Source organism: Rhea pennata, chromosome 26 (assembly GCF_028389875.1).
Source record: "Rhea pennata isolate bPtePen1 chromosome 26, bPtePen1.pri, whole genome shotgun sequence".
Taxonomy (NCBI): Eukaryota; Metazoa; Chordata; class Aves; order Rheiformes; family Rheidae; genus Rhea; species Rhea pennata.
In genome coordinates, this window is record NC_084688.1 from 6860877 (window position 1) to 6887681 (window position 26805).

The 26805-nt window shown below is 40.8% G+C and overlaps 1 long non-coding RNA gene across 2 annotated transcripts in view; it reads left to right on the forward strand.

The window, feature by feature from the left end:
• LOC134151265 (uncharacterized) overlaps positions 1-26358 on the forward strand; it is a 44702-nt gene extending 18344 nt beyond the window's left edge. Inside the window, exons 4-5 of one of the 2 annotated variants that reach the window (XR_009960810.1) lie at positions 24345-24389; positions 25660-26358. This is a non-coding gene — a long non-coding RNA (uncharacterized LOC134151265). Of the gene's footprint in view, positions 1-6563; positions 6612-6884; positions 7324-24344; positions 24390-25659 lie in introns of those variants that run through there. The other variant, XR_009960809.1, reaches the window with a different exon arrangement.
• Positions 26359-26805: the final 447 nt, after the last annotated feature.

Genomic DNA, 26805 nt, shown 5'->3' on the forward strand with positions numbered 1-26805 from the left:
ACAAAACCTTTCTTTGCTACATTTCTCTCTCCTGTGTTAGAAACAATTCATACTCCTGTCTATCAGTCCCTGCTTGCTCCCTTCTGCATTATCTATCTATATATTCAGGACTCTCTCTAAGAAACACATATCACAATGGCATTTCATTACGCTGAGACGTGCAAAGATACTTGTTTAAAGTCAGCATTTTCATCAATGCCAAAGTTATTTAGGAAAGGCGAGGTGGTGGAGTAGCTCTTAATGTGAGAGACGAACTGGAATGCATCGAGCTCTGCCTAGGGGTGGAGGAGGAGGAGGCAGTTGAGAGCTTATGGGTAAAGATCAAAGGACAGGCTGACATGGGGGCACTGTTGTGGGTGTCTACTACAGGCCACCTGACCAGGAAGAGAAAGTTGATGAGGCTTTCTACAGACAACTGGAGGTAGCCTTATGATCACAGGCCCTGGTTCTCATGGGGGACTTCAACCACCCTGACATCTGCTGGAAGGACAACACAGCTAGGCACAAACAGTCCAGGAGGCTCCTGCAATGCATTGATGATAACTTCTTGTCACAAATGGTGGAGGAGCCTACGAGGAAGGATGTCCTGCTGGACCTTATCCTTACCAACAGAAAGGGACTGGTTAGACATGTGAAGGTTGGGGGCAGCCTTGGCTGCGGTGACCACGAGATGGTGGGGATCAGGATCCTGAAGGAAAGAATTAAGGCAACAAGCAGGACTGCAACCCTGGACTTCAGGAGACCTAATTGGTGGAATCCTATGGGTTAAGGCCCTAGAAGGAAGGGGGGTCCAGGAGAGCTGGCTAATATTCAAACATCACCTCCTCCAAGCTCAAGAGCGGTGCATCCCTGTAAGAAGTGCAGCAAGGGGGGGCAGGACACCTGCATGGGTGAGCAAGGAGCTTTTGGCCAAATTCAGACAGAAGAAGAAAATACACAGAATGTGGAAGAGGGGACAGGCTACTTGGGAGATTTATAGGAATGCTGTCAGAGTATGTAGAGATGCAGCAAGGAAGGCTAAGGCCCATTTGGAATTGAGTCTGGTAAGGGATGTTAAGGACAATAGGAAGGGCTTCTTCAAATACATCAGTAACAAGAGGAGGACTAGGGAAAATGCATGCCTGCTGCTGACTGGGGTGGGGGCCCTGGTGACAAAGGATAGAGAGAAGTCAGAATTATTGAATGCCTTCTCTGCTTCAGTCTTCACTGCTAAGGGCAGCCCTCATGAATCCTGTAGCCTGGACATGAGGGAGAAAGTCTGGAGAAGGGAAGACTTTCCTTTGGTTGAGGAGGAAAGCATTAGAGATTTTCTGGGCAGGCTGGACATCCACAAATCCATGGGCCCGGATGGGATGCACCCATGGCTACTGAGGGAGCTGGCAGATGTTGTTGTCAAGTCGCTCTCCAGTATCTTTGAAAGGTCCTGGAGAACAGGAGAGGTGCCTGAGGACTGGAAGAAAGCCAGTGTCATTCCAGTCTTCAAAAAGGGCAAGAAGGAGGACCCAGGCAACGATAGACCGGTCAGCCTCACCTCCATCCCTGGAAAGGTGATGGAACAGCTCCTTCTGGATGTCATCTCAAGGCATATGGAGGAAAAGAAGGTGATCAAGAGTAGCCAGCATGGATTCACCAAGGGGAAATCCTGCTTAACCAATCTGACAGCCTTCTGTGATGGAATGACTGGCTGGGTTGATGAGAGGAGAGCAGTGGATGTTGCTTGCCTTGACTTCAGCAAGGCTTTCCACACTGTCTCCCATAACATCCTCCTAGATAAGCTCAGGAAGTGTGGATTAGATGAGTGGACAGTGAGGTGGATTGAGAACTGGCTGAAAGGCGAAGCTCAGAGGGTTGTCATCAGTGGCATGGAGTCTATTTGGGGGCTGTAGCTAGTGGTGCACCCCAGGGCTCAGTACTGGGTCCCATCCTGTTCAACTTCTTCATCAATGACCTGGATGAGGGGACAGAGTGCCTCCTCAGCAAGTTTGCTGATGATACCAACCTGGGAGGAGTGGCTGATACATCACAAGGCTGTGCTGCCATTCAGAGAGACCTGGCCAGGCTGGAGAGCTGGGCGGAGAGAAACCTCCTGAGGTTCGACAAGGGCAAGTGCAGAGTCCTGCACCTAGGGAAAAATAACCCTAGGTACCAGTACAGACTGGGAGCTGACCTTCTGGAGAGCATCTCTGCAAGGAAGGATCTGGGAGTGCTGGTGGATGACAGGTTGACCATGAGCCAGCAATGTGCTCTTCTGGCCAAGAAGGGCAATGGTATCCTGGGGTGCATTAGGAAGAGTGTTTCCAGCAAGTCGAGGGAGGTGATCCTGCTGCTATACTCAGCCCTGGTGAGGCCTCATCTCGAGTACTGTGTCCAGTTCTGGGCTCCCCAGTACAAAAGAAACATGGAGCTCCTGGAGAGAGTCCAGCATAGGGCTGCAAAGATGATCAGAGGGCTGGAGCATCTGCCCTATGAGGAATGGCTGTGAGAGCTGGGCCTTTTTAGCCTGGGGAAGAGAAGACAGAAGGAGGGATCTTGTCAATGTGTATAAGTACCTGAAGGGAGGGTGTCAAGGGGATGGTGCTAAACTCTTTCCAGTAGTGCCATGCGAAAGGACAAGAGGCAATGGGCAGAAACGGAACCACAGGAAGTTCTGCCTGAACGTGAGGGGGAATTTCTTTCGTGTGAGAGTGATGGAGCACTGGAACAGGTTTCCCAGAGAGTTTGTGGAGTCTCCTTCTCTGGAGATATTCAAAACCTACCTGGATGCTATCCTGTCTAACGTGCTCTCAGTGACCCTGCTGAGCAAGGAGGTTGGACTAGATGATCTCCAGAGGTCCCTTCCAACCTTACTGATTCTGTGAGTCTGTGATTCTGTTGTGGAGTCTCCTTCTCTGGAGATATTCAAGGCCTGTCTGGATGCAACCCTGTCTAACATGCTCTAGGTGATTCTGCTGAGCAGGGGTGTTGGACTAGATGATCTCCAGAGGTCCCTTACAACCTTACTGATTCTATGATTCTATGAATAAAACAACAGTGGCAAGAATAAAGACGATCTGTTTGATAGTATTTGTGCCTTTGCAGACAAGGCTAATTAATGGCATAATAACACAGCAGAAAAGGTTGATAGCATTGGGACCACAAATAGGGAGGGAAACTTTATAGACAGCATGAAGCCACCCAGCTGTGAAGCCAGTGCTAGCTGGACACAAACTCAAGTGTTTATGATAGAGTGTAATGGAGCTGATTGCATATAACTATGGATCAGTCAAATGAAAGAGCTGTGAGGAGGAAAGTCTCAGGGTTAGCCAGGAATAAAAGTGAAAAGGCCTGTGTTTTCCTACTATTTAAGCTAATAAGTTTCTTTACAGTGAAGAAATTGGCCAACAGTTTGGAGACAGTGGCTGACATATCAAATTCCCAATAGTGGGAGGTTCCCAGAAAGGGAATATGATCTTGTGAAAGGTGATCTGGGATACAAGAGAATCAATGACTGTAATGTTCCTGCTCACAGTCCAGATGTAGATCACCAGAGCCTCACAAAGAAGAGAGCTTGCACCTTTTGAATTTGAGGAAAATCCATCATGATATAAATCATAAGCAATAAGTTTAGTCAGAGATTGGTTTTTCATTATTGCTTTTTTAGTCTTCACATTTCTACAAGAAAGCAAAAGAACTGTAAATATATCGTTTCTAAGACATATTTTAAGCTGACACTTCCAGTGACTCTTCACAATTGTGGCCTACTGAGTGGGAGATTTTAAAGAGCAGGAATGTATAAAAATACATAAGAAGTATAAAAATTCTAGCCATCACTTTTAAAGTGTCCCCCCCCCCCCCCCGAAACGAATTCTGATTTGCTTGGGAACTGAAGGCCAAATCACTTCCTGAACTGATTTTGTCAGTGAATACAAGCTGAGTCTTTCATTTAAAGGTGAATTGAATAGAAAGACTAAAATGATTATCGTAAATGATATTACCTGTCTTTTAGCCACAATTAGTCTATCCCTGAAGGATAAAAGTAAATCTTTGTTTTAGTTCAAACAATAATTAGTTTAGGGAAATCGTATGGCTTAAATTACACACAAGATCAGGAAGATCAACGAGAGAATCAATACACTGGATTAGGATCATCACTTTGGAAACTGTATTTAAAGGGAGGCATCATATATCAATTGCACAAATGATGCAGAACATAAATAAAAAGTAGGATTACGTAATTTCATGTGTTAAATTTAATCTTCAAGGTCAATAAAGCTACAACAAACATGAACACAAGCTCCTCAAATTGCTTATTTTAGAAGAAATAAGTTTTGCATTCATAAAACATTTCGTGCATAATAACATGAAAAACAGAGACAGTAAGTGGAAGAGAGCCTTTTAAAGTTTTTTTTTTAATATTTACTTTGACAGATAATGAAAATAAATTTTTGGAAAAGACTTGAAAGCATGATTTCAGAATAACCAAGAGAAAGAACAAGCAACTGAACATGTAAATCAATATTATCCACAGTCAGAAGGCAATAATCTTGATCCCAACTTTCTTAATCATAGTTGCTTCTGACTTCTTTTTCATAATTATTGGCATTTGCTTCCCCAAGAGGCTTCTAGAATCACTTTGATACAGGAACATCCAGAAAAGTCAACATTTTAGTCCTTATTTTTTTTAATCTCAAATATATTATTTCTGGCCACTGCTTTTTTCAAGGGTGTCTTTACCTCTTTGTTCCTTAAAGGATAAATGAAAGGATTGAGCAGTGGTTTTACAAGGGTGTTCAGAGGGCTGACCACCTCATATTTAGTGATACATGTCTTCTTGTCATAAATAGATATGACTGCTCCATAAAGCATGATAGCTACACTCAGATGAGTTATACAGGTGGAGAAAGCTTTTGTCTCCCAGAGGGAAATGGGAACTTCAGTATGGTGAAAATAATGAAGTAGTAGGACATGACATTAAAAAAGAAGGTGCTAAAAAGAACTACCGAAGCAGTGATGAAAACAATCCATTCAGTATGGTGGGTATCTGCGGAAGTCAACTTCAGTAGTGGCCCAGCATCACAGTAGAAGTAGTTACTGACATTGGGGCCACAGAATGACAGTCTAAACACTAGAATGGTTTGCATGAAGACAGTCAGAAAACCTCCAACCCAAGAGCAAAATGAAAGCTGAGCACACACTCCTCCACTGACGATGGTGGTGTAATGGAGAGGGTTGTAAATGGTTATGTATCAGTCAAAAGACATGACCATGAAGAGGAAGAACTCAGTAGCCTCGAGGAGAAAAGAGGAGGAGACTTGAGCTTTGCAGCCAAGTCTGGAGTTTGGACCAGCCAACTGGATGCCAACTTTGGACTTTTTGGCATCCAGAAGATTGACCAAGAGCTTAGGAACTGTAGCTGAGATATTTTTTTCATATCCCAAACCCTCAGTGATTTCAAGCAGCCCTTCTTTTCTCCATGCAACAGAAAAGAAATGCCCCTATTCTGACCACAGCTAGTGCACAGCAGAAAGGCAACTCTCAAAAAAACCCAAGAAATTCAAATTATAACTGAGACATAGAAGATTCCCCCAAATGAGAGGTTTTTCAAGAAAGAAATGTGAAGGAAGAAATTCCAAGGAGGAAATAAGTTTGTGGAGAGTGATGTCATTTACCACTGTGGCAATGATGATGACATTCCTAGTGATAACCAAAATGTAGATGACCAAAACTCCCATAAAAAGCAAAACATAAACCCTTTGAAAGCTGTGGAAAACACGAAGAATAAATTCAGTAACAAAAGTATCTTCCATCTTCTGCTTCCACTTTGTATATTTCTGCATGAATAAATATGCAATACAAGTAAAGGAGTGAGCAAATGTTTTTTATGTGAGTAGGAAAAGGGGAAATGTATATATGTTTTCATGCATATATCTATATCTATATATCTGAGACATTTCATTGATTGATTTTAACGTTTATTTTAAAGAACAAAGAAGATCTGAAATCGTTATAATAATTTTCCTGTTTCTTTTTTTGGTTTTGTTTTCAACATTGAAAATGCATATCTCTTTTATACTAGAAGACCATATGCATGATTAAGGGATTTATAAGTGACAACGATACATAATAGCAATGGTCTCTCTACCAGTTACATTTCTACAGGTGGGAGCCATTAGCCTGATTTATATCTTCTAAGAGATGGATGTCTAGTCAGAACTAATTTAGGCTCCTACTTTCAAGCCAAGACTGTACCTTCAAAAGGTGATTAACTTCATCTGGGCACAAGAAAGATGAACTACTACTTACCTTGGATGTTTTTTCTTCCATTGTCTATAGAGGAGAACAGAAGATGGAATAGATACCAAAACACTGAGATGTTAAACATAGATCAAACAAATCCCATCTTTTGTATGTAAAAAGCTGCTGCAAGTCTGTCTCAGTCTTAGTTTTATATAATAATTTATTCTCCTTCCAAAGGATTCTTTCATGTTAAGGAAATATACTAGGCAGAAAATAAATGTACCTACTACTTTATGAAACTTTGTATCACTTGTGTTTTGTTGTCTTAATCTTTTTCACTCCCACAGGTTGTTTTCAAGCAGTTTTAAATGAAGGAAAGAGAGCATTCAGTTAAGGTGAGAGTAGAAACCATCATCTTCCTAGCTAAATACATTTTTTAAGCCAGTTAGATTTCTGTCCCTCCCTGCTTGGGGACAAGAATACCTTAATAATATATTACTGTCAACATAATTTATCCCTATTAACCCTTATTTCTGTCACACAGTCTAATTACACTTAAATGTAAACAATCTAGATTTCTTGGACAACAGATTTTTTCTGAAATGCTTCTTTTTTTATTGTTCCTAAGAGATTTAGAGCATAATACTGACGCATCTTTGTCTCTTTAGGGTATTCTTTCAGAAGCCACCAGTGGCTCTCTGAATAATGAAGAAAGAAAATCAGGAGGAGTATGTTCACATTTGTGAACAAACCATCAGTGTTAAAATCTGTATCCCAAACAACAGATATATTTTGAGAAAGGAAAAGAAGCTAAATTTAGCAGAATTTATAGCTCGATCAATGAATAAGCCTAATTCTATGCTCTTCTCAAAGAAACTGATGACTTCAGACTAAAGGAAGATAATTTGGAAGCTGCATTGCAGCATTTTATTAAAGTTCATTACTGTGTGAAGAGTATTGGCTATGAATGAGAAATTACTTCAGTTCATCCAACAAAAAGTCTTTAAGGAGAAAAGATCGTGTAAGAGGCATAAAGGCTCTGCAGAACCCAGAAGAAGCCTAAAGGATAAATCAACGTGGAAAATCACTGAAGTGTCATTTCAGTAATAATAGCAATAAAAGTCTTGTGTGGAGTCATAAAGAGAACCTCAAATCCTCAGACAGACCTGATAAATCAGCTGCTGAAGAGTCAAACAGTTCTATCTTTCTAATCTTAGTAATTTTTCTACCTCTACAAAAAGTTAAAAAGAGACAGACTTTAAAAATCACAAAAATCAGAATTTCTTTAATCCATTCAAGGAACATTGATGTTATTTATCTTGACTTTAGTAAAGCTTTCAATATTGACTCCCCAAACTTTCCTATAAGCAATATAGGAAGTTATAGTATTAGTGTGTAGACTATTAGACTGGCAAAAAATCTGGCTGAATGGTGGGATTTATGGAATAGTAATTTATGAGTTTACTTCTATATTCTTCAAGTGGTTGAGGTTATCCTCCCTCCCATACTCAGCCATGGATAATCAGATTCATCCTACCTAACTTTATGCACCCACATTGTAGTATCTGAGCATGTCACTTCAAACTCACCTTACAGACATATCTAGTGGGAGGAAGTGGGAGAGAACGTCTACTGGATTTTTTCCAGATATTTTCCTTAGGATGAAGTGAATCCCTTCCAAAAAGATTTATTTTTCTTTATTGTTTTTTGGCCAGACAAATTGTACTAGGCACAAAAGAGTTGGCATCTTGGCTGGCATGACTGTCTCCCTGGCCTTAACTGCAGAGCTGAAAGAACTTACTAAACAGTGACATTTACAGCTTCCAGGGAAATCATAGGTCATATCTCTTGCCTGTCTTGAGATTTTTCTTGGCTACAGAATGTCCAGTAGTTTTTGTTGGCAAACACATCCACAGATGTGAACTCTCGTAAGTCATCTTCTAGTAACCAACAAACAACTGACTTGTCTCCTTTGCTTGCTTCTGTGAACAGGAGGCAATTTAAAATAGTTTTGTAATTATTCATCAGATTGTAATTAGCCATCACAGTAATAATTAGCAAGAAGTTCTTGGTCCTTTATCAGTAAGTGCTATTTCATTGCACCCAAGATTAGGCAGTAGGTTCAGTTCCTCAAAGGAAACCTTATTTTTTCCCCTGTTGTAAACTGTTGTAATCCTGAAATTTTTCATCATTTCATTATTAGGCTACATGATATTAGAGCAAAACAATAAATTTGCAGAGTAGAGTGAAATTGAAGTGATGATGAGAACAAGAATTTACTTTTAACTCATAGCACACATACTAAAGATGGGTTGCATCCACCAAGTGCTCTGGAAAGCAATGACATGCAGAAATCTTTTCAACTGATTTCCTATATATGCATTAGCCTAAAAGAATATGTAAACGTAATTCAGAAACTCTAGATTAAACCCATGCAAACTTTGTGAAGCTGGAGTGGATTTTACCTCCCTTGTCTTTAGGTATCTACACTGTAAACTGCATCTATACAGATAAAAGCATCAGTTCCAGAAATCTGTGGCCAGCCACTGAGTGGCTTGTGTCTCCAGTCTCTAAGCTTCTCTGCAATAGTCTGGCAAGTCTGGCCCTTTGCTTGAATACAGATGTCTGGAGCCAATTGAGAGGGCCATGGAGGGCTACATGGAGCTGGCAGATATGTCACAGGACTTATAGTAGACTTGCACAGTAGACAGCAATTGGAGGCCAGGCAGGAGACTCCAAGTGTCTAAAATACCACTGGAGTCTACATAATTCCATGTACCCACTCCACATTGCTCAGTAGCAGTCTAAGTCTCCCTTAGATCTTAAGAGAAATAGCTGAGAAATAGTTTGGTTTTTCTGCCTCCCTTCTCCCCATTCCCACTCCCTTTCTTCCTTCTGCCCTATCCATTCTTTCATTTTTTCCTTCCTTTCCTTTTTAAAATGACTGAAATAAAAGGAATACTGTATGGCAGTCAATGAGATTGATGGTTTATAATATGAAACCAAGCAGAGTCTTTCCATATCATAGAATAGAGTATAAATGCATATAGAAACATTTCTAGTATGGTGCTGGAAGAGTGCTGTAGATGAGAGGTGACAGGAAGGTCAGGTAAGGAATCTCTGTATGACTTCACCTGGCTTCTCTCCTAGCCTGCGCCATCTCTGCCGAGGATCAGGGAAATTGTGTAATGCATAAAATTTCATTTAACTATGATTAAAGTGTTTTAGTATGTAATTTAATCTCCACACTCTCATTTGGTTTTGTGACATGATGTCTTATAATTTTTCTGCATTTTGAAATAGCTGAATAGACAAAGGTTTCTCATACTGAGATGTTGAAATTTTCTCATGTATTGTGCTGGCTTATCCTGAGCCCCTTGAAGAGTGTAGCTAAATTTCAGGGACCTAACAGACAGTCATTTCCATTAGGAAAAAAGCAAGGAGTCCTTTGCAAGACAAGACTGTTTTTGTAGTATAATAAACTCACATCACAATTACTTTTTTTTTTTTTTTATAGTAAAGGCAGTATTGGGACTATAAATTCAACAAAAGAGAAAGTCTTGAAGTCTCAGGAACAAACTAACAAATTTTTCATATGAGATCATTCTAAGATGCCTTCAATGGGAAGCCTTTATTTTCAATAATTATTGAAAATTTTTGAAAGAATGACAGATCAGCTTCTGCAAAATTCCCATTTCTTTTCAGTGAGTGCAAAGATGACTAGCTCAGAAGGCTAATGTTCACAAAGCTGACTCCCAGATCCTCAAACTCAGGACTTGGGTTATAGACACATTCTGCCTCCAACAGGAAACATGAAAGTTATTTCTTAAAACATATCATCTAGCCTAATCAAAGGGTCATTGCACAGAGGCACAAAAGTTTTAGAGTGTTCCCAGCCTAGCTTTCCTGCACTCTGGCTGAACAATATAACTATATGGCTATTACCTGGAAGAAAAAACACATTTCCATATATATACCCCACAAGTATTCTCAGAAAGTTGTCTAGATACCAACAGGGCAAATATTTAAGGAGAGAGAAGGAAGATATTCCATATTTAATGGAAGGTGTCTAAGTTTAAAGCCTGAACTCTCTAGACCATTGGTCAGGCGAGTAAGATAAGACAGCTGATTGCTTTTCTGCCCTTATGAGGTATGTCATTCTCTTCATTCACTCCATAAGGAGACCCAAACCTACATTTCAGTGGTAAGGACTGTCGCTGTGAGCCAAGATCCCAAGGCTCATTCCAGCAAAGACACTACAGTGTTTTAGGTAGCATTCAGCACTGAACAGCACTAAATGCACACACCTTCACGAGCTGTTCATCTGTCTAGACATTGTCTGATTTAGAATCAGAGTTGAGCAGAGCTGAGCAGAGCTGGGCAGCTCTCAACAGTAGTGACTGTCTGCTAGATCTCCACTGACCAGGAAGATAGCTAAAGTACCCCGTACACATGGCATTATGCATACCTAGGGTGCCATTTCAGTCTCAAAATACAGGTCTTCAGTCACATTTTAGAGAAAAGAAGGTATGTGCATGGGGCTGGCAGATATGACTCTGGCTCTAGAGGAAATGTGCACTTCTGGAGTGGTAGCTATAGGCCAAATGAGATAGCCATAGGTATTAAAATGTCACCAGATGACTCTCTTGAGGTAGTGGTAGTGCTCCCAGTTTAGAGGTTGAGCGGCTCAGCTGGTAACAGAAGCATATCAGTTATTCTCTTAGAACATCTCAGAACAACTCCGTAGAGTTCAGGGAGACCAAGTGATCTCTAACGAAGAGCTGGCCACACTTTAGAGTCCTAGGAAGCAACGAAGAATCTCTTGAAGAAGTGCTAGAAACAATAGCAATGAAGGTGATAGTTCATTACTATTGCTCTCATTTTTAAAGATAAGGCAAATAAGTGAATCAATCTCTTTTATTATTCCCATCAGATATCCTTATTTTGCTCAGTCTGGCTGTTTTGAAGCCACATCCTTCTCCAGCCCTATAATACAATGTCCCATTGCTTTGTCCTCTGCCTCATCTCTGATCCTTGGCTGCCACCTAAAGGCCAGAGGGATTCAAGTGCCTTTTTCCTGGTACTACATGTGTTCTCTGCTTTTTCCTCTTGCTTTTCTTTCTTTTCCATTGCAGTTAAAGGGCCAGGTTTTCACTTATGTAAATAAAGTTCTTTGAGACGGTGATTTAGTAGTAGCCTTTCGTCCATGGTCAGAAATGATTCTGCTCAGAAGTTACTGCTGCAGTAGTAATTACACATTCCCAGACACTGACCCTCAAAGGTCCATACTCTTAAACTGTTAGTGTGCTTTTGCGCATGGTTTTAGGCCAGGAAAACTGCCAGGCCCAATTCAGGATTTAGCATGTGCCAGAATCCACTCTCAATAGGCAACTTGAGTGGGTATCTTGGTTTTGAGAACAAGCAGAATTTTGTAGAATGGATGGCACCAGACTGTATCAGTCAGCCTCTGGACCAGCAAATAGGCTGTGGGACACTGAATTTATTGAAAAAAAACAAACAAGCAACAAACAAAAATACTGTAGAGATTTAATGTGTTTTAGCATCTGAAGTTGAAATAATCTCACCCAAGTTTAGGGAAGCAATGCATATTCCTAAGCATAGGAGTCTAGCATCTTTCAAGTTTGTCTTTCCCAGCTGGCCTCCAGCTGTTGGTTTGGAAAGTGTCTGGAGGCCTTATACTGTACCTGTAAGCCCTGTACACATGCTTGAGACATCTTTGGGTGTCTAAATTGATACTAGTCCCTTATGTTTGGGCATCTGAATGGTTCCCTGAGTGTTTTACCTGAGCTCACTGCTTGTAATGAAAAGAAATATGCACCTTAAGTGTGCTAGTCATCTTTCCAGGCAGCTCGTCCAGGCAGAGCTATCTACATTCTAATATGTAGTGTGTAGCTGATATTGTTACTGTTCAGGAAACCTGACAGTTCTTTATGGAGAGCATCCCCCAAGTGCAAGACTAGTCAATTCTGATACTCAGGAAAACAAGGAGACCTATTAGGAGACTGGCAAGGAGTTCATGACAGAGCTCCAGTGTGAAAATTAACATACAGATGGTGGAAGCAGGAACAGGCTAAAAAAAAAAAAAAAAAAAAAAAGGCATGAAAGGATGGTAACAGGAAAGCCAAAGCTCCACTCAAGTTGAGATTTGCAAAGGCTGTTATGAGCACCAAGAAGACCTTCCACAACATTAGTGGTAAAAGGATAAACACAGAAAATGTGAGACCGCTGCTAAGTGGAGTGGGTAGGACACTGGGCACAGAGAAGACTGAGGTACTCAGTGCCTTGTTTGTCTTTATGAACAAGGTCACCCAGTCCTCTGTGAAAAAGTTCAAGGAGAACAAGAGCTATTAGCAGCGAACAATGATCAAATCATGGATTGCTTGAGAGAACCTGGCCCATAAAAGTCCATGGGACCCAACAGGCTGCATCTAAGGGTGCTGGTAGAACTGATTGGCATACTTGCAATGCTACTCTCATTTATCTTTGAAAGATTGTAGGAATCTGGGGGATTCTTGATGATTAGAGAAAGGCAAATACTGCACTCAAAAAAAAAAAAAAAAAAAAAAAAAAGAAACTCAGAAGTCAACCTGGGGAACACAGGACAGACAGTGTCTCTCTTTGGTCACTGGGCTCTCCTATAGGTAGAGATGAAACCCACCCCTCCTTCCAGCAGCCTAGTATGGAAGATCTTATTTCCTGAGAGTCACAGTCTATGTCTTGTGGTCTGGGACAGCAAGGAGGCCTTCATCTGATGCCCATTTTCCTAGGAACACTAGTTGTAGCATCCCTGCTGAAGTCATACAAGTAGGATGTGATTCATGGCTGCCAAGCCAAAGTATTCACACTCTTAGCAGATGGACTGCTTTAAAGAGTTTTACTGCATTCATGTTACACAGTCTTTTGTCTTGATATGGCCCAGAGAACCCAAAGATATTCCCCTCCCTAAGTTAAAAACACCTGAAAACATGTGAGGATTGTATTACAGTCCATTAGAGTGAAACCTTTGTACAATAATGACAAGAGTCTGTGCTACAACCATTATAATATGTGAACATGTATATCTGAATTTGCAAGACTTGCTGGGGTAGCTTGAGGGAGCCAAATGATGCTGTCTTGTCCCGGTTGCATATGTCTGCGTATGGCTGGAGCAAGCAATCCCAAGAATCCTACCATAACACAGAATTGGTGGATTTATTGAAGTCCAGGAGCAAATGATCTTTGACTCACTGTGGACAATCAGAATTTAGTATCCAGGAATGAAGTAAAAATTATTTTATCTCACCATGTGGTTGCACCCACTGTATCTAGAGGAATTCTGCAATGCAACAAGTAAAGGTCAGCTTCAGTGCGTCTGAATAATACCAGTCCCATGATTCTAAAAGTGTAGTAGAGAACACAGTGCCCAACACTAGCAGAGTGGTAATGGATTGTTTCAAAGATGTGGAATGAGTTATTTTCTGGACATGGCACTCTATCACCAATACTATAGCTGGAGCTATCATAACTATTTTAGAAATATATCATTTTCATAATACTACAGATGGAAAAGACAGATGTTATGTATGTCAATTCTCCTGATCTAGTTGTGACTACTACAAGAGTCAAAACAGAATGAACAGTGTTTAGCACCTGGAATTCAAAGAGTGAAGATCATTTCACCTGTCATAAAGACACATCTTTGTGTTGTCTAATGCAGGCTTACAAAGTTCACTTCAGATTCCCAAATATTTCTGGTGCCATTTGAGGTGCCATAAGGTACCAACCTTCTCGTTAGATTGGTAAATATGATATAAGACCTATGAGAAGCCCACACTCTTCTGGATAGACGATTGGACACCAGGTGGGGTACTCTAGGGCATCTCAAACTATGTCCAAGCCTGTATTCTGGTTTTGTCATGGGAATTAACTCCAAAAGAGTGAATAAACTGATTCAGTGATGGTGATCATGTGTGAATGTGCTCAGTGAGTGGCAGGGAGCAGAACTTTGAAAGCAGAGAGAGTGCCAAGGGGTGATTTATTGGATCTGGGTTTTTTTCTCTCTCCTTTGTAACAAGAAGATAATGAGCATCAGTTGTTCATTGTTGGAATATGTTGTTATATCAGTCTTGAGGTAGAGTATTGGGGTTTCCTACTCACACTAGCAAGTGAGAACAGGGAGAGGCATCAGCAGAGCTTTGGCAAGAAGTACTGGGATACATAGACATCAGTAAAAACTGTTAATCCCATTCTGACTCCACTGAGCAGAGCTGAAGGTATTAAAAGGCTAGTGTAACAGTGGACCGGGGTTCAAATGCAGCATTTCAGTCTATATGTGTTCTAATTCAGGAATGACCTGAATCAGAGTAGATAGGAGGGACCTGTGAACTAGAATGGAGCCTGTCAGGAGTGCTGTGGCTGATGAGCATGTCAGGAAGTGTGTTTCAGTTACAGTGTTTCACCTGATCATTGAGGCCTAGAGAGCAGGTAGGTGTCTCTACCAATTTCATGACAGCCCGGATTTGGAAAAGAAGATCCACATGTGGAGATGACTAAAAGGATCACCTTTCCCAGCACCTAAGGATTAATGTTTGACTTCTGTTTTTTGACAGAACATACTGAGAGGAAGCTTGCTACAGGAGAACTTTCTGTTCTCTGTCTATTATCAAAGCCTGTGAATTTCTGCACTAATGAGTCCCCATGGGAACATGCTGTTTGACTTAGTGTCCAGTCTTGCATCTCACTCTGGGATCTATTAAAACTCCAAGTGTATTTTCTTTCTGCTTCTACCAGTCATTTCTTCAGGCACCTTGCCATAGTTTGATGCAGTTGCAAAGTAACAGGGATGCAGCAACAGATTACTCAGGAGACTCATTAAAGTGCTGGCAGCCATAATGAGCTCTGTGTCTGGTGTTCTGCCTCTCCCTATAGAATTAAGCATTGTGTAGTGAACTAGAGAGCTCTCAGGTACTTTTCAATGAACATGTGAAATGTAATTTGCATTTGTCATTTATTTTAATTGCATACTACAGGAAGAAAGGAAATAAAGGTATTTTGAGAGGGAATTAGTTTGGCTTATCTCCTGGTGGGAATCAAAGAGAAGAAGGGCAACTTGCTGGTCAAGCAGTAAGTGGACAGAAGTGCACCCCACAGAAATGTCCCTGTTTGCAAAGTCTTTGCCTACTCTAGTTACCACTGATTTCATATTTTGTACTAATTATGCACAGAAACACGAGGAATATTTATCATAATTACAAAAACAAAAAACAAAAAAAACTCAGAACCTGTTTTACTGAAAGGAGAATAAATATTAATTATAAAATTTTTAAAAAACGTAATGTCATGTCTTTAACTTTGGTCCCAGGAAAGTCCAATTTTCTCAGAAAACAAACCTTGAAAACAGCTGGATCAAAGGAGAGATGAATAGATGGTAGGATTTTTCAGGGGTAAGTAGACTGAAAAATGCCTACACAACAGAATGAACAGAATTAGATTAAGAGAAACTGAATGCTTGTATAGAAGGAAAATATCCAGCTAGACCATTGACTTGAGAGATAATTTAGCAAATGGAAAAGGGAAGTGACTATCAACTTGATGGACTAGTTCAGGAATTAAACAGTTAATAAGATACAGCTATGTATAGGAGCATTTACTTGGGATGGATATTTTCCTCCAAAATTAACAACATTTTTCAACATTTCCAGAATAGGAGCATGAGAAATTATAACAGAAAGTTTCAGACATGAACAATGGGTTCAGCTGACAAAAAAAAAAAAAAAAAAAAAAAAAAAAAGTGGAATGAGTTTTTTTTTGGGGGGGGGGGGGGAATGTCAAACCAACAGTTAGAACTATTCATTTAAAACTCATATCTCATTTGCAGCCAAAAGGAAGCTCAGAACCATTACCACCAAAACAAAGCAAAAACACGACCATAAAAATAGCAAAAGAAAAATGGAAAGGGGTAAATACCAAAATTTCCTAAAGTTAGAAGTACGTAAATTAAAAAAAAAAAAAAATGAAGGAGAGAGAAAGTCATATTTTCTTTTAAAGCTTCTGTCTTGATTTTATTATTAAAGAGTTCATAGGACTTTGTTTTGGGGATCTGTACCCATTTCAGTCATGAACTACAGTAGCTCTCTTTACCTGGGGTTGCATGCACTCACCTTTCTAAGAAGGATGCAAAAGAATCCAGTCATGCTATTCTCAGTAGACTCACTTTTGAGAGACTCTATGTAGCCAGCTTGAACTTGAGGATTTATTTTGGGTGAACTTAGGGGATTTGGTTGAAATTCACCAAAAACCTTTCTTAGAGTGTTTTAGCCATGCAAGAGCCTTTTGTTATTTCAATATAGTCATATGAAGTCACGGGCTCTATTCTTCTCTTCCTGATGAAATGTAAATCAGGACTGAGTCCATTCCATGTGGTGGAAGGTCTGGGATTTATCTACAAGCAAACATGGGTGAAGTTCTGCAGGAATATCAAGTCCCTCAGCAAAGGCAAATGCAAAGTCCTGCCCAGGGAACAAAATAACCCCACTCCAAAGCACAGGCTGGAGGCCTGCTGAACCAGATGTTGAACATGTGTGCTTTTGAGATGATGAAGGCTAACCACAGATGGGACAATGTATATATAAATTGTTTGTCTTATGCTGAAGTGTCTCATCATTGGTGGAGGGAAAACCGGGGAAATAGTCTTTTACATTTTTCTGTGTTCAATTTCTCATTTAGTTTTGGACCCAGTGGAAAATGTTACCTTGTCTCCTAGGGTCTATAGTGATGTCTTTGCCAGGTGCAATGTTCAGATTGTATTTGGTGACCTACAGCACTTTTCGAAGTTCAGAAGGAATGGAATTCATCTGATTAAAACTTTAAGGGCAGAATTTAGCTCAAGATTAAAAAAATACATTAAGGCATCTATAATACATTTCCATGTAAGTTGAATGTCTGTATAGTCAGTGGAGATCCAGTTAACATAGCCATCAGAGTTTCAGGCATGATCTGTCTGTTTGGCAGGTAGGTTTCTACTTCAGAGCGAGCTGTCTAGGCTGTACGTGAGTTTGCAGTTTCCTACAGAGGTCTGGCACCCTTTGAGATGTCTTAGGTTATCTGATACATCCCAGTGAGTCTGGGGCAGTGGGATGAGCAGTGGGACAGCAGAGAGCAGAGATAAGACTTTAGTTGTTCTGAAGCAGCATCTAGAGGCCAAACAGGATATCACAAGGCAACTCCAATGACACCTTTTTTTTTTCTCTCTCTCGCTCTCTCTCTAGCTCTCTCTTTTTGTTTTTGTTTTTTTTTTTAGAAGTTTGGGCACTTAACTCATTTTCCAGTATCTGCTGTTCCATTACTGTCAATGGAGAACTTGACATCACAGGGGACAGTGTGAGTCAGCTCTGCAGCCAGCATGGTCATGGTGTTCAGGTGAATCTGAAGATGCTTAATTGTAGGCATCTGAATGAAAATGTAAGTTAGTTATTTAAATCTTCATTATTATCCCTGAGGTCCAGTCAAAACAATTGCAGGAAAGTAGTGTAGCCACCAAGAAAAATTTGTGACTAATTCTAGCTTGCAAGTATTTTAGACACCTCATTTAGCGCATTTGACAGTGTTAAAGACTTGGTTCCTTTCATATAGGTGACATTTTGAAAAGCTCTGGAGTAAACTGAGCAATCTCCCATTAAGCTCCAAATGGGCAAGGATCTTCCATGATTCGTGTGTTGTATCTGTCAGTTCCCTGTTGATCTGTTGATGTCTTGATACTCTAGGAAGTCAAGTGAATCTTTCTATAAGTATTAAAGTCAGTAGAATAATTCAGTGGCATTTTAGATGCTTTATGATGTTCTGTCTGGTTTCCAGCTTCTGCTCTAGTATGTTGCGGAGTCCCATAAGTGCATGTCAAATGTGCCAGCACTTTGTGGATGTCCTGGATACACAGTGATGTCTAAAATATCATTAGACATCCATGTTTAAGAAGCTGAGTTCCATCCCAAGGAATGGAATATCCAAGAGTAAGTTACTGACTAAAAGTGAGATTTTTCTCACTTAAGCTGAAATCTAAATCTCTGTCTTTTTTGGTTAAGGGATAGTTGTAGGCAATCCAAGAAACCATTTCTTCTGATTTAATTAAGGTGTCCACCTTAGCATGGCATGGATGATGTCCTGCAAACGCCTTTTTATCTTCATTGCTCATAAACAATATCTAGATGGTTTGCTCACACAGTGCGCTTCAAATGAAAGACACATGAAGATGAATGAGAAGGCTTTTATTTTCTGGTTCCCTCTGTCAATGGAGATTGTTCATTGAATTGCTCATCAAATCCTGGGGCTGACTGTCAGGATCATTTCATCAGAGAACCGATTCTCCTCTGGAAGTACCACATATTAGCACTAGAGTAACTAGTTTAGATTTGACATCTTATCTTTAGGCAAGCAGAGTTGTGTAAAATAAATGTAATTAAGAATATGACATCAAAAGCCAGGAGTCATGCTTGGAGACTTGATGACCATAACACAAACTTTGACAGCTCACTGAAATGAAGGAGGGATGAATAAGGAGCTTGCCAGTCCAGATGCACATAAGAGTTCTCCCAAAATTTACATGTTCTACTGAACAATTTTGTGGGGTATGAGGCCACAATTTTTTTTAAACATTCTTTGAATAACAAGATGTCCTGCAGCTTGTTAGATACAGAAAGTACCATTTCATTACCTAACAGAAGTTTCAGAAATATCCATCAGATTTTTGACAGCCCTTCTCAGGGTCTCTTTGAGTTCTCTGTTCGTCAGTCTGTAGGTGAGGGGATTGATCAGTGAAGTCAAGATAGAGTAAAATACGAAGAAAACTTTTTGTAACTCTTTTGAATGTGATTAGATGGAACCATGTATGTGGTGAGCCATGTCTCATAGAATACTATTACCAGAACAAGGTGGGAAGAGCAAGTAGAGAAGGCCTTCTGCCTTCTTGTGACAGAATGAATGCTCAGGATGGTTCTGATGATGCAGATGTAGGATGACAGTGTTAAAATGAATGGAATCAGTTGTGCAATGTTAAGAGTGTATGAGTGTCACTACAAGAGAATTTCACAGTCACAGCTAAATCACAGAAGAAATGGTCAATTTGATTGGACTTGCAAAGCATTTGCTTGCAAACTAAAATAATTAAAATGATGCTGCCCAAAAAGCCTACTGACCAGAAATAGGCAGCAAGGTGCATGCACACTTGGCTATTCATCAGGGTGATATATCAGTGTCTCACATATTGCTAAACACCAATCACAAGACATCAAGACATCACAGCTAAAAGGCAGCATTTCGTGGCTGTCAGGACATCAAAGAAATAATAGTTTGAAACAGCTCCCAGTATAAATGCTTCTTTTCCCAGAAGAAGTATTCTTCTGGGAAGGATGGTGATGTTGTAGCAGATTTCCAAGTAAGACAAGTTGCCCAGGAAAAAGTACATATGGATGTGGAGGTACTGATCAGCCACCACCAGCACATTAACATATTTCCAATGACATTTGCAAAGTAAATAATCAGGAACTGCAGGAAGAGAAGATTCTGAAGCTCAGGGTTTTTTTGCAAATCCCAGGAGGATAAACTCAGAGATTGAGAACTGATTTCTCCAGTCTGATGTCAGTTGCACCTGGGAGAAAAATATCATGAATAAATGTCCTTTCAATTCAAAATAGGATAAAAATCAACCTTTAATGCTATGTAGTGAGGGTATAAATGAACATTAAATATGAACATTTTAGTCTAATAACTCTATGATTTCCCTACTCTGAACTTTAATCACTTCCGTATTACAGTGTTGGAGTTATCTCATCTGAATTTTGATGTCAAACATGAAGATGTCTCTACTGTCATCCACCCATCATGTTTTCTTTATGGCCAGTAGACAGCTGTTCAAGGGTCCTTGGAACAAATTCATTTGAACAAATCCATATGTCTTTTGTGGGATGGGATGTTTACTCTGGTGCTGTTTTTGGCTCTTCTTGTTAAATCTGTGTCAATTATGAAAGGAACTGAAAATTCCTGCTGGAAAAGAGATAAAAGCATCCGGATGTGTTGGCATACCTGTATAAGCAGGGAGTGGGTCAGTCTACCATAGGTCAAGTTTCCCCTAGATCTGGGCAGACGTCTTGGAACCACCAAGTATCAGATTATAATAATTGGTGATTGCTTCTCGTTCATGGAAGTCCTGAATGATCTGGGTTCTCAGAAGGATGTGTATGCTCCTCTTTGAGAAAGCCAACACATTCTTTCTCTCCTTTCTCCCACTTATTTTTTGTCTCATTTGTCTTTTCTTTATCTCATATAAATAATGGAAAATTTTACATCAAAGATTTTTATAATGTACATAACTATCCATTTTTTGTTAACACCATTCCTTGTCGTCGTAAATGGAAGAGAGTGCACAAACAAAAGAGTTTTGGCTCAGACTATTCCATGGGTCATAATGTCACCTTATCTTTAATTACCAAGTGACAAGGACAGAAGGTTAATTAGCAGATCTCTCCAGAAGTCAGGTGTTGCTTTATCTTTTCTATCATTTGTCTTCAAATTGTGCTCTTTTCCCTCACTTTCATAGGCAGGGAAATCACTTAATGGCTGGCTGTGCAAAGTGTTGCTCCAGCTAGCAGGAGACTGGGGACAATGTAGACCTGCTGCTGAATGGTGTGAGGGCCCTGGTGATGAAGGATACAGAGAAAGCAGAGGTACTGAATGGCTGCTTTGTTTCATTCCTTACTGCTAAGGGCAGCCCTCTGGAATCCCAGAGCCTGGAGGCAAGGGAGAAAGTCTGGAGAAAGGAGGACTGGGTTAGAGATCTTTTTAGGCAGCTCGTCCTGGATTTCATCTCTAAGCATGTAGGGGAAAAGAAGATGATCAGAAGCACTCAGCATGGATTCACCATGCTGCATTTTTTATGAGAAAATCATACTTAACCAATCTGATAGCCTTCTATGATGAAATGACTGGCTGGGTAGTTGAGGGAAGAGCAGTGGACATTGTGTACCTTGACTTCAGCAAGGCTTTTGACACTGTCTCCCATAACATCCTCCTAGGTGAGCTCAGGAAATGCAGGCTAGATGAGCAAACAGTGAGGTGGATTGAGAACTGGCTGAATGGCAGAGCTCAGAAGGTTGTCATCAGCGATGCAGAATTTAATTGGAGGCCAGTAGCTAGCAGTGTCCCCCAGAGCTCAGTACTGGGGCCAGTCTTGTTCAGCTTACTCATCAATGACCTGGATGACGGGACAGAGTTCCTCCTCAGCAAGTGTGCTGACGATACCAAGCTGTGAGGAGTGGCTGATACACCTGAGGGCTGTGCTGCCATTTAGAGATCCGACCAGGCTGGAAAGTTGGGCAGAGGGGAACTTCATGAGGTTCAACAAGGGCAAGTGCAGAGTCCCGCACCTAGGGAGAAATAATCCTAGGCATCAGTACAGTCTGGGGGCTGATCTGCTGGAAAGGAATACTGCAGAGAAGGATCTGGGAGTGCTGCTGGACAACAAGTTGACTATGAGCCAGCAATGTGCCCTTGTGGCCAAGAAGACCAATGATATCCTGAGTTGCATCAGGAAGGGCATTGCCAATAGGTCGAAGGAGGTGATCCTGGCCCTCTACTCAGCCCTGGTGATTATACCTGGAGTACTGTGTCCAGTTCTGGGCTCCCCAGTACAAGAGAGACATGGAGCTACTGCAGAGAGTCCAGCATAGGGCTATAAAGATGATCAGAGGGCTGGAGCATCTGCCCTGTGAGGAATGGCTGAGAGAGCTGGACCTGTTTAGGTTGGAGAAAAGAAGACTGAGGGGGGATCTTGTCAATGTGTATAAGTACCTGAAGGGAGGGTGTCAAGGGGATGGAGCTAAACTCTTTTCAGTTGTCCCATGCAAAAGGATAAGAGGCGATGGGCAAAAATTGAATCACAGGAAGTTCCACCTGATTGTGAGGAACTTTTTTCCTGTGAGAATGATAGAGCACTGGAACAGATTGCCCAGGGAGGTTGTGGAGTCTCCTTCTCTGGCGATACTCAAAATCTGCCTGTACACAACCCTGTCTACCATGCTGTAGGTGTTGACATGCGTGAGTGTTGGACTAGATGATCTCCAGAAGTCCCTTCCAACCTCAGCCGTTCTGTGAATGTTTGCATTGATGTGGCACAGGGAGGGAGGAAAGCATTCCAGGACAGAAGGAGATGAGTGTGTCCCTGGGTACTTGAACAAGTAAACATTACCCTGACATGACACTGAACAGCAAAGGGAATGACCAAGGCCCAGAGATGCGAAATGATTGTCCCCGTATTTGTTCTTCCTGAAAGTACTGTAGATGAAAAAGAGTACAACCATCTGCCTCACAATCTGCCCTTCTACTGCTACTGTGCAGCTCCCTGCCCTTGACCCTTCCCCTCACAATGCGGAGGATCACTAGCTACTTTAACCCTCCCTGTGCTCACCCTCCCTCCCCTGGGGACTGAGGATGCAGCACACAGAAGTGTGGCCTGGACACTATGTTATGTTTGTGTGTGTGCGTGCACTACTTCTGTGTATGGAGTGTCTGGATATGGTGTCAATGGTGTGATAGAGTTGTGTTGTACTGCAGACAGTGTGTTGTTATATACAGCCATGACTGTATGTTATGGAAAAGTATATGTATGCTGTGTTATCAGTTTAGGATGGTATGTGTATATACTCACATGGTCATGTATGTGTATCATAGCATGTATGTACCCTGCCAGGTTTATATATGGATGTGCTGTGGGGTGTATGTATGGACATTTCATACCAATAATTATGGGATAGAACATAGGGTCTTTAACAAATCTTCCCGTCATTGTTCCTGCAGTGATATCCATCACAGTCTATGAACAAGCACCAATCATCTTTATTTTACATAGTCCAGATTTTAGCAGGTAAAAGATTCCCCTACCACCACCTTTCCCAACAGCTGTATTGCTGCAAAGAGGACAACACAGACACCAGCAGTGAGAGCTCTGGCACTGACATTCCTTCACTCATCCCTAGAAGTGATGGTTCTTGGGTTTTGCCAGTCTTCAGATCCAGTCAGTCTGTACTCTTTAGTAAGAAGGTGTAGGATCCTCCTTTTGGACTCTGTTGAAGCACTCATATCTCATGCATCTAGCAACTTCTAACATCTTTCACTTCGGTCCCAGAGCTGTATCTTCTCCCCAGCGCTAAGGAATTAAACAAACAAACAACAACAAAAAAAAATCCCTTCAGTTAAAATTACAGGTATAAAGGCAGAGAAATACTGGTTCCCAATACAAGGTACCCAGTGTAACTAATCACTCTGCAATTTAGTCAATTTAGTCAGACAGAGGCTGAGACCTTGGACTGAAAAATGTCAAAGGGCCGGGCAAGGGTTTTTTCATGTTATTGTGCTCTAAAAGGAAGGGTACATTCTCTGACCTGAGAAGGAAGAAAAGAACAAAGTTGCATATTGAAATCTTCATCTGAGTGCCCAGCAATCACTCCCCAGATAAAAAGTATGTCTGATTGAAGATCAGACTCAAAAGTCTGCTGCTGTCCATCCTGTGAGTGGTGTTAGTGAAAGACCCCTTTTCCCAAAGGAGCTGCTGGCAGTGAGAGGATGGTCATTGCAGGGGAAGGAGAAATATATCCATATTTAGTGGTACCTACCAGAGGAACTTATTTTCATTCTTCCTCTGCTGATTTAGTTCGACTCTCTTTTGCCACTCTTCCCTCCGGGCTTTGTATGTTTCCAAGACCTGGAGCCTCTGCCTAGATCGTATGGAAAGCTGGCTACAGAAACACAGAGGAAACTTACTTGTCACACACTGGTTGTGAGCTTACCCTTTCCTTCCCCCAGCTACTACACACACATGGTGCCATTTCTATCCCCGCTTTAGCTCAAGAGAATTTTAGCCATTCTCTCTGGGCTTCAGATTGGCACTTGGAAGGAGTTATTCCCAAATCATGAAAAATCAGAGGATGCAATATCCAAACTCACGGCTGAGAGGTTTGGAATCTTGACCACACAGGTTGGTCAGAGTCACTGAACATTCCAGGACTAGCTGGATCTGGCACACACTTACTCTTTTTGTAGACTCTCCAGCTTTTCTGCCTCTTTATTCTTCTTTTCTATTACAGGTGGGAAGTGAGGAGTCACCCCATCTTTATGAACTGAGGGAAACAGTAAGTTTGACTGAACTTTTGATTGGGTTGCAGCAGTCCACTTTACCTGCATTGACATTAAAGGAAGACTTGGTGCTGGTTCTCACCTCAATTAGAAGCTCTGAACATTTAACAGTAGACAAACCTATGACCACATGACCTGTGCAGTTCTCCAGCCCATCTGATTTGATCTGGTTTCAGAAACTTCCAGTTTCAGTTAACAACTACCCCAGAGAGGCAGAATGTGGTTATAGATGGAGAATCACACCCCTCAAGTTGATGCCATAGCCTGAACAGAGGTTCACTTCTGACATCAGTCATCATATCATAGACAAGGGGAGGTGGTTTGCAGTGAAGAGTAGATGCTACTGTTCACTGCCTTCAGAAATGTTTGGCAGGTTAGACTGAATGGTGCTAATGACCCTTTCTAGGCTCGACTTTTCCCCTGAGCTTCAGTGGTCACTGCTTCCACTTGCTATTTCTTCAAAAGCTGACAGCCTATAGAAGTCTTTATTGGGCAGGAGACCCTGTTTCTGATTTTCTGGAATACAGTTCCAGCATTTTGACAAAGAAGTTACAATCCTGGGAATAATATATTTATTTATTTTAAAGATCTTGTCAGTTCTCTGTTCTGTTCAAATTTCCCCCTTTTTTCCATATCACCAATAGCAAGATTAATGCCGTAATCTTTCCCTGGCTTCAGTTGTTCTGTCTGAGATCTTGGCTGTTATAGAAGGAATAAAAAATATATAACGAATTTTGCACTGAGGTATGAACAGAACTGTCACTAAACAGCAGGGAGGCATCTTATTGCAAAGCCTATCTCAAGATATTTAATACAAAATTCATTGTCCAACTAGGTGAACATAAAGGCTTTATTCCTTGGCTAAAAAAGCTATCAGAAATACTTTGTTGTTGTTGGTATATCACTGTCCTTGAGAACAAGTCCTTTAAAAATATTATACTGTTAAAAAATGCAGTATTGATTGTAATAACATCTTAGTAAATGAGAAGACTGCCTGGAGCTCTGCCCCTACAGGAAGCCTGCATACAACTGTCTCAAGCCATTTGGCTACAAGTGTTCAAACAGAAGTAAAAGCACCTTAGGATGAAGCTTCCTAAGTTCCGAAGTTCAAGGGAGGGATATGTGTGTGTTCACACACACACATATCTGTATGTGTGTATACAGATACACACACATATAAATATATGTGTAAGTATATATATAAGCATATATATGATATAATATATATGTCTCTGTGTGTGTGTGTGTGTGTGTATTTATTGACAGATTCTCCCTCGGAGCAGTGAGCAAGCATGTTTGAAAGACAACAATCACACACTTCGCTTTTTTGAGGCAACAGTGCTATTGAGAGTTGAATATCTTCAAATTTCATCTCCCTTGGATGACAGATATGCTAAGTCTTTCAATGCTCTAAAATGCTTCCAGTACCTGCAGCCTCGGAAGCTCCTCTGTTTCAATCGCAGTTTTGTATGCTGCCCAGTTTACACTTTTTTTCCTTTGCCTCTCTTCAGCAGACAATGAGTGGAGATATCTTTGGTTCTTCTGAACAGATGGGAAGCCTGTTCCCTGGAGGGCAACAGAAATGCAATAGCATGCAGTATTACTCTCATCTGTTTGGGGAGGTTGATTCTGGATGGAGGGAGACCTGTTTTTCAGTTCTCATCCTCTTTTCTGAACCTTTTTGTCAGCAGGGCTAACTGAAAGGCCTGTAGTGCCTACAAGAACTATTATAACTAATAATCTGCTAGTATCTAGATTTTACTAATACTAAACTACTATTTATCTTGTAATAAAATTACTAATAATCAATTATCTAAGAAAAAATTCCTCTTTACTATCCCATAAAAGCATAACAGCTAACATTTCTAGCACAAGCAATACTTAGAAAAAATATTTGTAGAAATTTCACAAGAAGGTAGAAATGGAAACTACTACGTTGTGAAAATATAGTCACTTCCATCTTTTAAACTAACAACTAAAATTAATAGTTCAATATTAAAATAAACACACCAGGAGAGATCTTAAGATTGCTATCCATATGACTATTCTTTTTCTGTAGTTAAATATGATGCAATAATGACATCGGTCCCTATCATGTACCTGTCTTGCTCCCTCATGGTCATTGTAAACTGAAAAAGCAGTTTTACTTCTGGCTTGAGAAACTGGTTTCTGCTTGATTCCATCTGGGGATCTGCCCAGACATCGTGGCAGCTCGCTGAAAGTAAATACCAGGTTGAGTTTGTATGAGCACAGAAGGAGCTTGATCTCCATCCTGTGCTCACAAGCTCTAAACCTTGTTCTGAAGCATAAAGTGGTTGAGAAGAATAGTTGGGTCTATTCTATTTTTTTTCAAATACAGGGAGATGAGAAAGATTTGGATGGGAGAGGAGAACTGGAAGAGCAAGAGGGAGA